We start from the raw sequence: 5,838 nt of genomic DNA on the forward strand, positions 1-5,838 counted from the left end.
CTACATATATGGGGGGGGGGTGTTTTTGAGTCAAGAGCTATGTAGCCCAGCTGCCCTCAAGTGTGGAACCTTCTTATCTTAACCACCTAAGTACTGGGATTATAGGCATACACTAGCATTGCGGGTAGGCTGTTAGTTACAATTGTAGAATTTGAGACCATAAAAAGGAGCTCTGCCTGGCAGTGGTGGCACACACCTTTAAATGCGGTGCTCAACAGGTGAATTTCTGTGAGTCTGAGGCCTGCCTGGTCCACAGAGCCAGTTACAGGATAGCCAGGGCTACACAGAGAAACCCCATCTCAATAAAATAAAATAAAATAAAATAAAATAAAATAAAATAAAATGGAACTATTCAGAGTCTATGTAGTAGCTCAGTAGTAGCTACTTCCTACCTATTCCTGTATGTGTAGGACCTTGGGATCCCAAGAGCAGCAAAATGAAAAGGAAAAAATGAGATTTTAAAAATCTGTATACTCAGGAAAGTGAGACTGTTTAAAAGTCAACTTAACAGCAGCGATAGTAACATAGTTTCCGTCTTGTGGGGCTGCTGAGTGTTTTAGGCCCCTTCAAGGGTACCTGGAGCACATAAAGCTCACTGTTGCATCCTAACCCTCACCAATTCTTTCTGTGCTGTTTTCCAAACTGACTCACAGCGACAAACAGTGGTTTGACTCACTGACAAGTACAAGACCCGAACAAGCTCGAGCCAAGCCAAATCTCAGCGCGTAGAGAGGTGGTAGGCACATTATTGTTCTTTAAAAAGAATATGATAGGATGCCCCGAGAGGCCTGCAAGCCAGGTAGAGGCTGCCGCCAGAACAGTGCAGGGTCCCCGGGAGAGCGGCAGAGTCAGACGGCTGGATGTGATGGACGACAGAGTAAATGGACATAAGGCTATACATAAAGCTAGACTTTTATTACTTAAAGAGGAGGAAAACAGAGAGACATAAAGAGAAACATAGGGAGAGACAGAGACACGTGTGTACACACCAAGAGACGGGGGACAGAGAGAGAGAAGATGGCGATGAGGGAGATCAGGAGTGGCTGGGGAGTGGGCATGGTTAGTCCTTAAAGGCACTGTGAAGGAATAACACACATTGTCCCACCAATAGCCAAGAGACTCTTGGCAATAATAGCTTCTGGGAGAGGGAGAGTCGTTTTTCTTTCAAAGTGTAGCCTTTGTTGATCACAGTCCAGCACAAGGGCACACATCCAGGAATATATGGGCAATACTGACTAGACCTGGGGGTTTATTTAACGAATTGGTTTTGTTGAAGGAGAATACAAAGGTGGGTTCTTAGGGAAGTGGGGAGTGTGACTGGGGAAGAGTTGGGGGATGGGTGAATATGATCAAAACACATTGTATAAAATTCTCAAGTAACTAACAAAAAAAATTTTTTTTTTTTTTTAAAAAAAAGGAATGTTCTGATTTGGTTCATTCAGTCACCATTCAATAAAGAAAACATCTTGTAGTTGTTTAAACAATATTGAGTGTCTGCCTTCCTGGCACCATGATGGAACTGAGGACACAACAGTAGCCACCTTAGAACCAGAACCGAGTCCTGAGTTTCTTACAGCTTAGTGGGTTACACAGATACGATGACAGTCACTAGTGAAGGTGGACAGATTGGAGCACGTTCTACAGAGGAAAACCACAAAAGGCCTCAAAACAAAACAGTGTACAAGATTGGTTCATTCCTGAGGTGCCTTTTGGACAGAAACAAAAAGAAACTGAACTTGTTACTCTCCTAGTCTGCTTTCTGTTGCTGTCATAAAACATGACCAAATGTGATGCGTTTATCTAATTATTCTTTATCAATAGAAAAAAATCAGGAGTCAGATATTGGGGTAAGAACCTGAATGATCAGAGAAGTGACTGAGAAGCTACCAACGACCTCCTATCTTTCTCATTTCCCCATCCAAAAGGGTCTAGATCCTCTGAAAGCCCCGCCCTACTACTTCCTGTCTCTTTCTGTCCTCAGTCCTCCAAAATCTTTATGGTTAATTTTTGTCAGCTAGTAGCTAGCTCCACCCTCTGACTCAAAGCAAACTTTAATGTCAGAATGTGATCAAAACATCAAACAACACAAAAGATCTTTGTGAAGGGAAAAGTTTGTGTGCCTTACACTTCCAAATCACTGTCTCTCTCCGAGGAAAGGGCAGGAACTGAAGTTGAATCCAGAGGATCATTGCTTACTAGCTTGCTTCCTCTTACTCAGGCTCAGACTACTTTCTGACACCTTCCAGGATTACCTCCCCAGGAGTGGCTCTGCCCCAAGTGGGCTGGGTCCTCCCACATCAATTAGCAAGAAAATGGCCCCACAGACAGATCCATAGGAGGCTGTCTCCTAACTGAGACTCTCTCAGGTAAGTCTTAGCTGTGTCCAGTTGACAGCTCAAGCTAACTAGAAGAGTTATTTTCCTGGCTGCCAGTCTCAAATACTTAACAAAAGCATCTTCAAGGAGCGAGAATTTATTTTGGCCCACAGTTCAAGGGGAAGTCCATCATGGTGGGGAAGGCAGAACCATGAGCCAACCGCTCACATTTCTTCCACAGTCAAGAAATACAGATAGATTCTCTCTCTCTCTCTCTCTCTCTCTCTCTCTCTCTCTCTCTCTCTCTCTCTCTCTCTCCCCCCCCTGGACCCTGACTTAGAGATGGCTCAGTGATTAGGGTGCATTTGGCTGCTCTTCCAGAGAACCTGGGTTTAATCCTCAGCACTCACATGACAACTCCCAACCATTCAGAATTCCAGTTCCGGGTGATCTGTCCTCTTCCAGCTTCTAGGGTTTCTACATTCACACAGTGCACAGACACATGCAGGCAAAACATCGATACACACAAAATAACATTTAAAGAAAACTAACTTTCATATACACATAGTTATTCAATAGGCAAAGGGTAGTGTAGGGAAGAGGGTTACAGAATATTCTAGGCCAAAGCAGCACATGAGGGTCTGTTTAGGGAAAGAAAACCTACCCAAGGCAGAATAGCTATGTTAAGTGTCTCTTGGTTCTTGGGCTCTTTGAAGAATTCAACAAGGCACAAAGGAAAGAACAGGAAGTGAGATAAGGGCAAAAAAGATAGACTCAGAGGTCTGCTCCACCCAAGGGAGAACGGGCCTAGAGGACCTGGGGTCCAGCTGTGTCTACCCAGTGCTCACTCTCTCTGTCCTCCCGGCCTCCCTCTGTCCTGCTTAGGTTCCTGAACTAGACGTTGTTTGCTCCCCTTTGACATTGCTCCGGATCTCAGGACTGACGTCACTGTTATCTCATGACTGCCGGTCTCATGTTTATCTCCTTTCTAATAGCTGGAAAGCAAAGATGGCAAAGAATACGACCTGAGAGCCCTGGGCTAATTGACCAGAGCTGTGTGGTAGAGCACCTTCAAAAGGCCACCTCACAGTCAGCTGACAGCTCGAGAGGTGACTTCCTCGGAGTCAGGTGCCCATCCTTGCTTCAGTCACCTGAGCCACGGTTGGGGTGTCACGTGGGTGACCTGAGCAAAAGGAGCCTCTCCAGAGGGATTATTGATGTGACAAGCACTGCCAGAGAATCCATGAGCTCTGAGAGTCACTTGCCATCTGCCCTTGCTGTATAGCTGCCTAGATCACAGCCATTCTCCTCCTCTGGGGAAACCCAGAGATTCTTTTCCTTGGCTCACTCATCTGTGCTTCATTTCAAGGGAGGACACTGTGCCAGCGAGGCTCCCGAGAAGCAGATGCCGTGGAGACACAGCAGGACCGGATGGAGGAGCTGACGTCCAAGACCTTCATAAACACGTGTCAACCAATGCCTTAGCTCTGGTCATTCCAATTTGTCCCAAGCTGGAGCAACAGCAGCAGTCTTTAAGGGGACTCTGGATGTGGGTGGGGTGCAGACCGGAATCTTGATCAATGGCTGGGCAGTTTTCCCCGGTTAATTGCAGACAGCAGGTGGCAACTGTCTTTCAGCATAATCCCTAACACCTGGAGAATAATGCCTTCTCCTTTCCCTCCTCCTCCCCTGCTCCTTCTCCTCTTCCTCCTTTCTCTCCTCCTCCCTTGCTTTGTGTTTTGGTTGTCTTTTTCTTTTTGAAACATGCACCTCAGTTTACTGCTAGAATCAAGGTCCTCCTGCCTCTACCTCCTGCATACTGGCATCACAGATGCTGAGACCCAGCATCCAGAATCAAATACCCTGATCTTTAAATCTTGGCTTCCAAAGAAGAGAAAGATAAAACTTGAACAGCAGAGAGGAAGTGCTTTAGTATATTGCTTTGGGGCCAATCTGATGGCCTCATTTTTAACTTGTGACTTCTTAAAAGACCCTGATTCTAAACACAGCCACATTCTGAGCTTCTGGAGGTGAGACCTTTGACATGAATTTGGGGACACACACACACACAAACACAGAAAAAAAAATTAGGAAAATCTAATCCATACTCAGGAGGAACACAAAAGCGTTATAGTCTTTTGGTTTGTTAGGGCTTTTTGGTTTTCCTTTCCCAGGATCGCATCCTACACAGAAAGGGCAGCATGACTCTAACCGTGCTTTGTGGGGACTTATGACATGCCAAGCCCTGTGTCTTGTAAGAGCTTTCCTTTCTTTCTTCTCCCAGTACCCGTTGAGAAGAGCAGCACACACCCATTTTACTGACAGGAAGCCAGAGGCTCAGAGAGGTCAAGATCTTGCTCAAGGTCACACAGAAGACAGGCAATTAAGCTAGAGTTCAACCCCACATCTGATTCCACATGGTTTGCAGCTTTTAGAGTGCGCCCTGGGGTCCTTCCAGCTTCTGAATCCCATGGTTTACAACACTCCCAGCCTGCACAACAGAGCCATAATTACATAATTGCCTGCCGTCCTCTGATGTCTCCAAGTTACCTGCAACCCTCTCCCCAGAGAAGGAAACTGTCTGGGAAGACTACAGAAGCCCAGAGTTTGCCAGGACCCAGGACGGAGAAGCATGCACCAACATTCTTTTTCTTCCCAGCATTGTCCTAACCAAGGTTGTGCGGTCCCTCCCTGAAACTTAAAGCTGAACTCAGAAGCTTGCTTCATTCTCTTGTTTTATTAGCTTGGAGTAGGCCCAGGACAAAGTTAGCCAATCAAAGAATTAGTGAGAACTGCAACCAATTACCCTGAAAAATATGCTAAGCCCGAACAGATTTATTCAATTCTGCTTAGTGGGTGGCTTCACAGGAGGGAGGCCAAGATTCATCATCTGCTTGGCTTTGCCTTTGATTATTCATTGACTGGGCTGACTTTCTCACCACAAGCTGATACAGTCTCCCATCTCAGAAAGAGGGGGATAAACACAAAACACCACGCTGACTGATTCATTTTAAGCAGAATATTTTTAAGAGAAGCAGACTTGGGGAGCTTATGCATACTCCCGGTTTTTCCTTTTGAAGTCGCAGCAGGAGATTAATGAAAACCCATAGGGATAGGTTCAGGGGGGTGGGTGGAACAGTCTGCCCTGATTCCATCAGGTGTCGTAGCCCAAAGCATGATTCTTGACTGCCTGCTACAACTCAGGGGCAGTGGTAGAAGCTCCCTCAGATGGTCCCCATCAACAATCACAAAACCTCACCAGTAGAGATGTACAAATGGGGAAACTGATCCCTCAGAATCATGTGGTCGAATTCAGAATCTGCTATCTATAAGTGTGAGTGTGCGTGTGGCTGTTTATGGGTGCATGTGTGCATGGGTGTGGGTGTGTGAGCTTGCCCACATGGGCACACACATGCACACGCTCAGAAATGCAGGTACACTTGTGCGCATTTTTGAAGTCCAGAGGTCAACCCATCCTTCATCAGGATCTATCCACTTTGTTTTTTGAGATGAGGATCTCTCC

The sequence above is a fragment of the Myodes glareolus genome, chromosome 3 (genome assembly GCF_982192425.1).
Source record: "Myodes glareolus chromosome 3, mMyoGla1.1, whole genome shotgun sequence".
NCBI classification, from domain to species: domain Eukaryota; kingdom Metazoa; phylum Chordata; class Mammalia; order Rodentia; family Cricetidae; genus Myodes; species Myodes glareolus.